Source organism: Lepisma saccharinum, chromosome 5 (genome assembly GCF_977018435.1).
Source record: "Lepisma saccharinum chromosome 5, izLepSacc3.1, whole genome shotgun sequence".
In the NCBI taxonomy this organism is placed as follows: Eukaryota; Metazoa; Arthropoda; class Insecta; order Zygentoma; family Lepismatidae; genus Lepisma; species Lepisma saccharinum.
The window spans coordinates 33,824,861-33,838,448 of record NC_139233.1 but is presented as its reverse complement, the minus strand read 5'-3'; the positions used below and the strand labels follow the sequence as shown (position 1 = coordinate 33,838,448).

General features: G+C 38.0%; 1 protein-coding gene across 1 annotated transcript in view; it reads left to right on the top strand.

The window, feature by feature from the left end:
- The first annotated feature begins 274 nt into the window (after positions 1 to 274).
- LOC145988309 (uncharacterized) overlaps positions 275 to 13,588 on the top strand; it is a 264,996-nt gene continuing 251,682 nt past the window's right edge. Inside the window, exon 1 of the mRNA XM_083123173.1 lies at positions 275 to 306. The gene's annotated coding sequence lies outside the window, so the exon portion shown is untranslated. The remainder of the gene's footprint in view (positions 307 to 13,588) is intronic.

Here is a 13,588-nt window from a genome sequence, read left to right as displayed (position 1 = left end):
TAATAGAAACTTGAAACTTTGTGAGAGCAAAGTACAAGTTGTTCCAACATATACAGCGTCAAAAACTCAAAATGTCAAATTTTGCACATTCGCCGGTTCGTGATGCAGGGGAATTGACATATTCGCCAGTTCGTGAAAACATCGACGATATATTAGTGTATTGAGTTACTGAGGGAAAGAAACAGTAGGCACGTTTTTCACCAAATGAGAACAAAGTGTTACGAAGTAGCTACTGTGCTTACAAGTGGTCTTCTCGTCTTTTTCAGATTCGCGTGTGAAGGGAGAACCGAAGGACTACTATAGTGGGTGAGTTATAATGAACACGTGCTCTTAGATTAGGGAAAAAGGACAGCAGTCAGCTCACGAGAAGATCCCCAAACGAGGGGAGATGGGGGTGCGGGGGTAAAGGGAGTTTAGGAGTAGAAAGTCTTCCGCTGCGGTCTAGTGCCCTTTTGGAAGTGCATATGAGTTGATTTAAGTCAATCACACAAAGCGTGTGTCTGCGGCAACAGGTTGCTGCTTTTTTTCTTTCAGTGTCCAGAATACTTTTGTATTGCTTATCCTGTATATTATTAGACTGTATTTCAAGGAATTTTAAAAATAATATATGGCAACGACTTTAGGGTTAACATATGACGAACTTTATATGCAACACTTTGAACACACGTTTTTTGCTTACTGGTGTTTTGGTGAGCTTATAGATCACACACCCCTGTAAAACAATTTCACACCGTTTCCGTATAACTAATAATAGGGCTCATTATAGGCAAATGTCTGAATATTTTAATATTTATTCACTATGCCGCTAATATTACACGGTTGTGAAACTTGGTCTCTTACTTCAAAATAATAACATTAATTGACATTCTGCCTCGGAGTTGTTTCTTCGAGGCCTAAAGTCAGGAAACCGTTCTGGTAAGTCGTTACTAAAAACACATTTGAGTTTCGAATAGTTCAGATCCCTGATCTACAGGGACACTACCATCTAACAACTAAGAGTACAGCAGTTAAAATATACTGTTTATTTCTGAATTCTGTCATAAAACTCAAATCAATATAAGCCGCGGTGTATCGCATATTCTTACCTATTGTTAGAAACTTGCTGCTCATCACGAGCCGCGATAGATGTCGCAAATGTTTTGAAATCAACACGGCGAGCGGCGACAACAACGCTAAAGTTCAACAATTTTTCTTTGGAAGAAAAATTTCTTGTCTTTGCGCTTGCAACCGAGAGTGTTGTATTTCCTTACTTTGAAACTGAAAACGGAAACAATATTAACAATTATTTACAAATAACACTTTGTTACTAATCTTGAACCTAAGCAGCTGTCTTAATCCCAGAAAAGAGGATATTTGCAAATTTTCCTAAAAACCCACCCGGACCATTTTTAGGACCCGAAAAAAGAGTTTTTTTGCCGGGTAATAGAGGACGTCTGATAACCCTAAACGACTTGCGTCGCTGCACAGGTTACACCGAGCCCACGTGTGCGTCTCACTCAGGGTGCACTCCCCCAACCCTAATATTGGAGTCTCCTGTCCCTACGTCACTGCACTTATGTTGAGGATCATCTCCTGAGCGGTGAGCTGTACAAATGTTTATCCTTTTTTCTATATTTTTTATGGTCGCGCATTCCTTACATAAATGAAATTACTCACTACCAAATCCTAAGCATGAATTTTTACCGCCATTTTATCCTTTGGAGAGAATTTCATTAGCGCCAGAAAGCAGAAAGACGCAAGGGGCCAACACGTCCTACCGTCCCCCTCCCCCCAATAAATAAAGAAAGCCTGATAAGTACTCATTTAGCCAGAGGCGCAACCATGAATTTTTGTCTGGACGGGGCAAGTACCAGGCTAAACGTACCAATAATAATAATAACAACAATGACATTATTATTATTACTATTATTGTTACTACTAATAGTGGTAGTAGTAGTATCAAAGACGTGATTATCCTCATAAATTACGCAAAAAGGGGGTAGAAGTCGGTGTTAAAACATTTGTTTGGCAGAAACTATTTGAAATAAATTTTCAACACGTTCAATTTCACATTAGCTAATAATGGAAAACAAGAACACAAATTGTATTTTTGAATGGCAGAAAATGAATTATAAATGCATTCCGAAGATAATTATTTTTGTACATAACATGTATACCTTTCATGTACAACATATGTTTTACACATGCAACATGGAGCGACATAAAATAAGAAAATACATATGCAACATGCTAACACTAAATTGTATACGTACGTATTCAAAGTTTATTCAATACATATATAGAACACATATTATTTAAACTCATCACAGAAAACAAGTAAATTGCGAGCAAGAAATTTTTTAGATCCAATTTTTGCAACTGAAAACAATATTGATTTAATAGGGCGCAAAATAATTTCAGGGGGAACCAAGACATTCTACCTTTTACAATTTTTTTCATTCAGATCGCTCGGCGTCCATGGCCGACTTCCGTGGCCCCTTAGCTACGGCTCTGAACTTGACGAGACTGAGAAACGCAGAGAATGCGAGAGAAGCGAGCAAGAAAATTTTACGAAATGTATTTTTATTTGTAAAGAATTTGAAATCAAGGGGGGCAATTGCTCCTCTGTGGCTCCCTGCAAGTGCCATTGTCCGTCAATGTTTGCCCCCCTAGAATTGACTTCCGACGAAGGTTGGGGGCAATGCCCCCCTGTTGTTGCGCCACTGCATTTAGCAAACAAATTCAATTTTTACAAGGTATTAAGTGGTATGTTAAATATGACTCTCTCTGTCTCTCCCCCTGGAGCCTCCCCTATGGCGCAGTGGTAGCGTCATTGCTTTTGCTTTGTAATCAAGGGGTCCCGGGTTCGATACCCGGGGGAGGTACAAGTGGTTTGGATCCCACTTTAAACTGTAGGTCCAGTCCCGATTAGCCTTACTGTGCATAAAGTGGACTTAAAACACCAACTCTCTATCTCTCTCAAATTCTCTTCTCATTCTCACTACCTAATGCAACAATGTGAGTTCTTCTATTCTTAATTTTAATTCCGCAATGCAAGTGAAATTCTACTCTTCTGATACATAGCCTATCTTACATTGAACGTTGTGGGTAAGGTTGCCAGAAATGAATAATTTGTGCTATGGATTTCGTACTGAGTCTTGTCAGATATTTATTGAAACAATTCCTGCAAGTAAGAAGAAATATACAGGCTGATTATTAGTCAATTTGCAGGATTTTAGTGCCAAATGTAATGTTTCGCAATGGTAAAGTACACCCCTCCCTCCTGCAGTCCGTTATAACTTCCTCTATTGTACCACCTTTCTTTTATATTGAGTAAATAACGTAACGCAACTCCCATGCTGCGTTTGGGATCGAACCAAGAACCTCTAGATTGAATAGGGTGATGTAGTTATTTCTCATTCATCTCTCAGATGGTTATCACTCGCTTGGCCTAAATGTGATAAATGCAAGAGGTTACATTTAAAGGAATGGCGATAGAAATTAATTTAAGTTAGATATGGGTTTTTGTACTCTCCATGACTGAACCGATATGGATTGGTTAAGAAAAGGATATTACTTGCCTTACAAATAGATGAAGATTGTTCCTGCAGTTGTCCTCTCAAATGTCACTTGTCAGACATCGATTCAATCACACACCATCGTCCAATAATCGTTCTCCACTTTGCTTCTCTCTCACAATCCGCAGACCTTACTCTCTCTCGTATTCTCGCCAACCGATCTCCCCTCCTGACAATTCCAACATTCATGCCACATATGCCTTCCAAGTCAATCACCCTACCTTTGCCTGATTACTTATTCAGCATTCCTTTCTCTGATACCTGCTATGCTAAGACTATATACTTCTTACCCAATACCTTGGGTACGATACGATAACGTACAGGAAATGTTTGAGTTGTTGTTGTGGCAACATGAAAGTTAGCTTACCCATTTTTGCATTTTCTTTCCAGACTTCTAAAATGAAAACTTCACAATTGCGTTGAAAGGTGCGAGTAGTAATGGCAGCACTATGTTCCTACGCGTCAGCAAAAATTTGATGCGCCTGGTGTTAAGTTACATCCGGTTGTAGCGGGCCACGAGTGATTTTATTGTTGAGTCAGCAGAACGTGTCTGATCACGTTGAAGACATCGGAAGCGGTGGGGGGAGGGGGGTCAATGGGTTTGTCACGTTGTTTCTTGATGTATGCTAACTTAACACGTGCGTATGTTTGTGTGTGTGTGGAGGAAATGCGCGCGCAACCATTGCGTATGATTCAAAGACATGAAGAAATGATTTAAAGATGGCGCCGAAGGTGCTTTACCCCCGAAAGTTTAGCGGCTAAGGTTATTGCTCTGTAAAACAAGAGGCGTCGAGGGTTCGATTCCTGGTAGAGTCAATATTGATTGGTTGATAGATTGAGTTAGTTTTTTTAAGTCCGTTTTATGCACGGCAAAACTAATCAGGATTGGAGCTACAGTTGAAAAGTGGTGATTCGGACCACTATGTGCCTCCACCGAGTATCGAACCTGGGACCCGTTGATTACAAGGCGACGATGTCAATATTGAATGGTCTCGATTAGCCTGTGTGTAAATAAAGGCAACAAAATGGTTGAGTTCGAAAATCGAGTTGGGTTAGTGGTTAATGTTGTCACCTGGCAATGAAGAGGTCGCGGGTTCGATTCTCTAGGTAGTTAAATTAGGCCAATTGTTTAGTCCCGCCATTATAGGTCCCGATTAGTCCATCTGTGCATAAATAGTATTTGAATAAAATCAAAATGGCGGCCGCGTTTTGTGTTTAGCGGCGGCGGCGACCGGGGCGGGGGCGGCGCGGTGGGCGCGGCGCGGGGGGTGTTTTTTATTCCGCGAGATGTTTTAACCAAGTGGTTGAGGGTTCGATTCCCAATGTTGGTGAAAATTGGATATTCAATTGTATTTGTTTAAAAGTTCCGATTAGCTTTTTGTGCACAAAGAGAAAATGAACTAATTGGAAATAGGATGTTTATGCTGTAATGAAAAGGTCCCCGGGTTCGATTCACAATGTCAAATTGGCAGATAATGATGTTGTTTAAAAAAAAAAAAGAAGTGTGTTGAGTCCCCATTAGTATTTAGGCAGGAACAGATATTAAAAATCAAAACAAAATGCCTTTTGATTACAACGCAAAGACTTTACCGCTAATGTATAAAGATAAATTAGAATCTGTTGTTTTGCCGTGTGGGGCCCCAGTACCGATTAGCTTAAATGCATAAAGAGTAGGTAAAATAACCAAGATGGCCGTCACTATTGTTTTGTGATCAAAGAGGAGTCACAGGTTCGATTCAATCAAAGGAGGCAAGATTCTATGTTTCAATTCCATGTAAAAGTCTAAAGTTATGTTTCGATTAACCTCAATGCATAAAGAGGAATTAAACAAAAACAAGCAAGATGGCGACAGATGTGATAAAAGAAAAAATGAATTAGTTTTTTATAGTGACAAGAAAAAATAGCGAATCATTGTTAGAAATAGAATGAAAATAAAGATACTTGCCTTTGCGTGTCCAGCGCTGTGCAGAAAAGCTCTCATGCTTTATCTCCGACAAGTCCACAATACACATTTTTTTTATTGTATAGTTAATTATTAATGTTGTTATTAACACAGATTCTTACCAGTGTGAAGAAAAGCTCTCATGCTTTATCTCCGACAAATCCACAATACACACTTTTTCATTATATAGTTAATTATTAATGTTGTTATTAACACCGAGTTTTACCAGTGTGAAGAAAAGCTCTCATGCTTTATCTTCGACAAGTCCACAATACACACTTTTTCATTATATAGTTAATTATTAATGTTGTTATTAACGATTGTTACCAGTAAAAATATAAACCATGAGGATTTTTAAAGGGGTGATAAGTGAAAAAAAGCCAAGACATATATTTTATCCCTGTTTATTACCAATATTTACAAAATTCAAAAGAGCCGCACACACACACACACACACATACATATGTAAAATGTTTATATTGTGTCACCAGTTTATCAGCATGTTATTTAACAAGTTTTTATTCTTCAAGTTTGTTCACTCACCCACATAAGGAATTGTGTCACTATCATATCCATTTTCTGCTGCAACCACTGAATTAAAATGTTTCACTATTTTTTCCACAAGCATGTTCTCGCAAAAAACAAACACTTCTTTGGAAAGTCTTTTTCCGTCGATGTTTTGTATAGACAAAGGCTCAGGTTTTGTACATCCATGTAGATGGGAAAGCACAAACTTCTCCTTATTACATGCATGGACAGGGGAAATATCTGTGCAACCGAAACATTGTTCGCGAAGGTCGAGAATGCAAGATTCCACACAGTTTCCAAAATATGATTTCAGATACGGCGACACTGTTTCACACATAACTTTCGCATGCTCGATGCACACAAATATCTTCATAAAGTTCCGCCACGAACTTTCTGCGATGAACACTATCTCCAGGGAACCGTAAGCTGGTTTCTTCCTTATAATGATCTGACGGCGATTGTACAGTGTGGTTATCAGCAATTCATGTTGCTCACTTAGTGGGTAGGAAACACGAGGCTGCTCACCTGGAATAGCGATGTAATTGTCGATTACTGGAAACAATTCCTGAAGAGCGTGCCACTCCTGCAACTGTAGTTCAACACCGGCCGCCCCGCTTCTGTGTAGCCTGACCACAGGTTGGAAATCCAGATGAGAGGAAAGTCCGATTGAGATAACTTTTGTTTTCGAAGCATTCAAATAGTAGACGTGATCAAATAATAGCGACTGGCGTATAAGACTAGTTACTTGTTTTTGTTCTTCAGGTAAATGCTGATCGCTCTCTTTCTGAAGAACCCCCTTGAAATTAGTGTACGGTTGAAATCTTTTTTTCAGCGGCATCGAAATAGAGGATTCCATGACTAAGAACTGCGAGATACTGCATGTCGCAGCGTGCAGGTATACATTTGAAGAAATGCGTGGGTGTGTTTTTGAGACGCATGCGCGCGTAGCAAACCAAGCATGTGCTGGACAAAAAAGGTGGAGGGGGCGGGGCATTACAAAGATCAATGGTGAGAGAAAAATCAGCAGAATATCATAAACGTCATATTGAGAAAATATTGGATAACAAATATTAATTAATTTAATTAAAACATCAACCGCATTGTCGATCTGAAATTAGGTTTATAGACAGGGGGCAAAATGGAAAATATCGACGATGTTCTAGTATTGGATTGTTTCTGTATTTCCATCGGTATAATCCTCCACCACATTTCAAGCATACTGTTTTATCCTCTTTTTGAATGTAAAATAATCCTGCTTCGGACAGAGCTTCTACAAACGGGAATTCTTTTGATTGCCAGTTTCTGAAAGAGGACAATCTAGCATTGAAAGATCCCATCTCTGGATATTGCGTCATTGTTCTGTAAAGACACAAAACAAGATAAATATTATAAGTAAGCTGTTGTAAACTGTAACGCTACAAAATTATTAATATACTATTAGGACTATATGTAACTTGTATAAAATTTCAAACAGTATTTACTGTCAATATTTTCTAGTATACGTACCGAGTATTATAAATTTAATTTACGAGTCAGCAAATAAGTTGATATAATATTGTCGTTTTTTATCGGTACTGGGAATAAAATTTGAAATTTATGCATGGGTTTACCAGAGGCTCTATGGAATAAATACAGAAAACAGTAATGCCCACAGTACACAGACCCGTAACTTTGTATCTGATGAGTGTTGTACGTATAGAATTTAGAGTTATTTTCCAAAAATCGCAAATGGTTATGCACATGTGGAGGTTTTCCGTAACTATAAAAAAATTCCCCCCGGGAGTTACTGTCTATGTAAATTGCTACCCAGTGCTTCCCGGGGCTATCTTTGGGATCTGTATTTACAATCAACGCTGCTGGTAGTTCCACATGTACAGGTAATTCATTAGCTGCGAAAACACCAACATGATGATTGTCAAAGGCTCTATTTGATATTAACCCGTGAAGCAAATTTAAAGTCGACAGCATTGCTAGACACTAAATAGTAATATTGTGCAACTCACCTTGTTATACAATTAATCCAGATGAATATCTCTTTGATTATTAATTTCCATGAGAGCGTCAAATTCAGAGTAGATAACACAAGTCACAGTAGATTCCAAAGCCGATTTGAAGTGGACTTCCAAGCTAACAGCCCCTTGCCGTTGAAGACTGCAGTGGGATATGGCACTTGCAGCTGCGTCTGGTGTTATATCGAAAACAAGTAATGCGTATCCCTGGGGGTATTCCTCACGCGATATATTGTTTCCTTCATCCATATAGTGTATCCCTGTTCCAGAGAATAATGTGTGATATGCTGTTATGTACTTGTTGTTTTCAAAGTCTGGTTGAAGTGGTTTGCCGGGAATTTGGACTCCATCAACATATAAAGTAAAGAAGTTGTAATTGAAATGTTGAAAATTGAATGGGTTTGTAGACAGAGTGCCGTTGAATGCATCGTTGGTAACAAACCCCACAACTAATCGTTTCGGAAGACGTCCAAGTATCACATTGTCAATTGTTTTTGAAACAATATCTTTTGGAATAGTTACAGCTTTAAGTTGTACTCTTGTTAGAGGGTATTTTGCTGTATGTTTTTGCAATATGCGATTGTGACTAAGTTTGATGGATGAACTGACCGATACTTTTCTCACATATAGTGTAGCATCCAGAATTTCCACTTTGCCTTCACTGTCATCTAATCCCATCAAGCAGAAAGTGTTTTTCGAAGGAATCAGTTTTATTCGCATTTCCACTCCATTGATCAAAAATTTCTCTTGATTGAAAATATCAGAATGCAAGTAACCAAACATATCAAATGTTTTACTCTGTTTTGTTAGTTGGTTACGTTTTGTAAAGCCTTTGTTGTCTTCCGAAACGTTATCAAAAGCGCCTGCTGTATCTTTGTACCACAATGCACTTTGGAGATGAGATGATTTTGCAGATATGTCATAGTTCAGTGCTTTTTCAAAATAAGACCTGTATGGGTGCATGTGAGATGGAAACGAGATGAGTTTGTTATTTAAGTAGATTTGTACTTCGCTGAACATTGCATTGAGAAAATCATTGACAGGTCCAATTGTTTTATCTGTGGGTAGCAATAACTGACCATTCGCTTTTACAATTCTGGCATCTATATTCAACATTGTGTGTGCTAAATCCATATAATCATCACCATGTCCAGGTATTACAAACTCGGTGGGGGCATTATCTGCCAGAGAACTAACAGGTTTGTATCCGATGGTGTGGTGTTCTAAGATGCTTGTCTGAGTAGGTTTTACCGAGAAAATATCCAATTCACTTTTAAAACACTCACATGATTTCTCCCTAATTAGCGCCATATCTAATCAAAAATATCTGATGTTATTTGAATTTTTTTACGGTTGCGCTTGGTTGTTTTCTTGGTGTTTGTATTGGCACTGGATCTCTTCTTTCTCTGAGCGATCCTTCCAGTTCGCTGTCCCGAAGCAGAGTGATTCCTTTTGAAATGTTTATGCCCCTGATAACCTGAACCAATCATTTCCTTTAGCTTTGTTTCAGCTTTTCTTTTAAGATTTGATCTGGCATCCGAAATTCTGGATTGTAGTGACTGTTTTAGGGGTGTTTTGTCTACAACATCACCTAACACATTTACCCCTGTTTTTAACATTTCTTTCCCTACAGCTTTCGCTCCTTTCTTGATAAGAGGCAAAGCTGACCGAAAAAGTCCTCCAAGAAAACTTCCAATGCCATGTCCTTTTTGATAGGCAGCACCGTAATATATGTTACCCACACCAGATCCAGCTTGTTGATGGTAGTATTGAAAATATGGGTCATTCATAATCAGAGCTTTTCACCACAACGTCTAAAATGAAGTTTCAAACACACTAGTCCGAAGGAGAATGGGATGTGTGCACCAGTGCTATCCCTTAAGTCAATTTCTATTTGTTCGAAATTATGTTTCTGCACTGGAATGTAATGTGGTGAATCGAAAATTTGCACACCATCACTTCCAAAAGTATGTTCCATAGGATTAATGTTTATAATACGTAATAGAGGGGCGACAGCATCTCCCACCATATGTGATTCCGCAATATCAGTGTAAATATACATCTGGGAAGGAATTTCTCTCACAACATTTGGAGGCGAGCGTCCAATTTTTACTTCTGATAGATCATCGGTCGGTTTAAAACCTAATATCCGAGCCAGTTGAGGTGACAATCGTACATTTATGTTTCTCTGCTTGGTAGATATATCAACAGTCACATGTTTGTACGCAGGATGATTTCGGAGACTAAAATTTAATGTTTCAGAATATTTATTGATTTCTGCAACAATGCTGTTTATAGATGCGTAATAGCCTTCGGATATTCGAAGTTCGTTCCATTTGACATCATCCATAGATTTATATTGAATATAGTTGTTAAATCTTGTAATGTTTAGTATTGAATAAGGATAATGCACTTCTACCAATGCCATCTCCCATTTGTTGGTGTCCAACTCCACACGGTTCTGAAGCTTTGTGGTGTAATTAGTTAGAGTATTACTTGGGAAATATTTCATGGAACTGTTACTAGGCAAAGTAAGGTAGAAAGCGTTTGCTTTTCTCATGATGTGTTATGAAGGTTATTTGTACCACTGATGAGAATACCTACAAAAAATTATGCCTCTCTCTCTCTCTTTTTGACTCCAAAAACGATGCGCTAATCCAACTGTCAAATAATCTGGAGTAACCTTTCCAATGAACTAACAACTTTTTACTGGCTCCTTTACCTTTGGTCGCAAGGATTTTATCAATTTCATGCATATCCGGTAAGCGGACCAATTGCAACTCTTCCGTATAAAATGTTCCATCGATTTTATGTCCTTGTAGATCTTTTAATTCATACACTTGAGGATTTCTTTTCAAAATACGTTCCACCACAAATATTTCTCTTGTCCAATTTTCCATGTAAACTTTGTCAAAGCGTTTTTTGGTTTTTGTTATTCTCACTGTATCTCCTATTTTGAATGGCATCTTCAATGACAATAGTGGAGATGAATCAGATTTGAGTTTTTTGTCATACATATTGTGTCATACTTTCAAAACCTTCTCAGGAGTAACATCTGCTGGTGCCATTTTAATACTCGAGTGAATTTTATGATTATAAGCTTTCAAAAGCTTTGGGAGTACATTAACATAACAGCTGGTTCTTTGCTTAGTAAAATACTTCCACATGCGTTCCTTTAAAGTTCTGTTGAATCTTTCAACAATACTAGCTTTAATATCAGGATTTTTTGTTGTAAAATAAATTACATTTTGTTTTTTGAGATATTCCTGCACAATACTGTTGGTAAACTCACGGCCTTTGTCAGTTTGTAATTGCAAAGGTTTTCTTTTGCTTTGTTTGAAAATTTGCTGGAAAGCCTTTTTTATACATACACCAGTTTTATTTTTTACAGGGACAGCCCAAGCATGCCTGCTAAAAATATCGATAACTGTGAGTATATATCTGTACCCTTTGTTGTGATTCCGCAAACTCTGCATGTCATTCAAGTCAGCCTGCCATTGGTCATCGATATTATGCACAAAATAAAAGTTTCTCGGAAATCGACGCTTTACAGGTCTATGCAAAGTGTATGCAGTTTGCTTTGTCAACCAATGTTTGATTGTTGACAATGGTATGGATTTTTTTACAGCTTTCCATAGTGTTGAAGCTGTAGAATAGGATGCTGGATGAGATGGATTGTACCAGATATTCTCTAATATTTTTTCGCTCATGGTTTGTATCTTGACCAAACTGGAACAGTACGTTTACGTTTGTGCCCTGGAAATGATGATACAAAAGAAATTGGTTCCTTTTCTTCTTCTTCTTCTTCTGCTTCTGTTAATTCTTGTGCCTCTTCTTGGTTAGCTCCGGACAGCGGAACATGGCGTCCGGGGTTGCCAAAAACAATCTGTTGAATAAACTCCTGTCTCCGGGGGTTTCCAATATATTCTTGAGGGATATTAGATAACGCCAGAGCTCTATTGAATAGTTGCCACCCAACAGGATTGCTTGTTTTTCGTGGTCGAATTATATCCGATACTAGATCGACAATATTTGAGCCTTCAATTTTATTATTGTTAATAAAAACTGCCCCATATTTATCCCAATCAATATTACTATTATGTAAAAGACGTTCATACAACAGTTCGGCTTTTCTACGATACATGCTAGGTGTAGCAGCTAGAATTTCTTCTTTCATATCAGTCAACTTCTCAGTAGATTCTGTAATCGGTAGCGACACAGGTTCTCTTTGTTTTCGAGTAATAGACAGAAATTTTTGGAGCACAATACTGTAACGATTCCATTTTTCATCATCCGAAAGACCTTTGAGATTCAAAATTACTTGCATATCCTGATCCAATTGCGATAAGGATGTAGACGGTGCAGACATAACAGGATGTCTCATGTTATCCATAAATTCTTGAGGTATTATAACCATTTTTTTGGCATGCTCCATGTTCAGATTTTTTTTCACTTAAATAAACTTGATAACACACCTCCTATTAAAGGGGCTAATAACGCAGGTAGAAATCCTCCGTGTTGCACTAGTATCTGTTTCTTCTGCTTTGTAGAGTGTCCTTTGGCAGACAGATTACGTATCACCTTCTTGTACCGGCTCAATCTTGTTTTCTGAGGTGTTGAAAGAGGAACATTCCCTTTTAGAACATTGTAACAACACTCACAGATTGAATTAACTAAGGAAGAATCAGCAGCTTGTAATATAGCTGTGCGAAGAGCTGGTTTAGCATCCGACAAAACTTGGAGCACTTTAGCGTGTTTCACTCTTGGAGCCATGATGACAGAATAAACGACTAGTGATTATGCTTGCTTTTTTTGTAGGAATATATACATAATTGATATCATCGTCGGGAAATATCCGCGACCGAAAAAGTACTTCTTCCGGAGTGTTCTGCTTCAGATCAAACAGCAAATATCCATGGGGTTCAGCGGTGGCATTGTAATATGCATCTTTTATAAAATTTGGATTCTCCGGGTATACTTGTCTAGATAAATAATTAATTTGGGCTCTGTCTCTTGGATTTTTGAAGCATACAATATAATGACTATTTAAAGATATATCCCTATTCCCTTTTCCCTGATGGAATAGATTTTGAGTGATAAATAAAAGACTAATATCACGATGATGACACCCTTTTGTAAATAAATCTGTGACTCTTTGATCGCATTCCCTCATCTGATCATCGATAATAATAAGATGAGGTCCAGAATTTGGCATAAATTGGTCAATATTAGGCATTCCTTCCCGAAATTGTACAAAACCAGGGAAATCATTGTATGCAGATTGCCATTCCCCGTAGCACACCAAAATATTGTTGAATTTTACATTTACCATTTGGGGTAAACACTGGAGAAAATGCTTCACAAAATATGTCTTTCCACATCCTGATGGACCAGCCAATATTGCAGAGAACGGGTGTTTCCACAAGCACTCCATTTCTCAAACTGTGAAGAATGTTTTAAATTACATATAATATAAAAGTCGAATGTTATGAATATTTTGCTAGTTGTTAGATTTTACTGATATGTTGTATCTTCAAATTACATATATATAG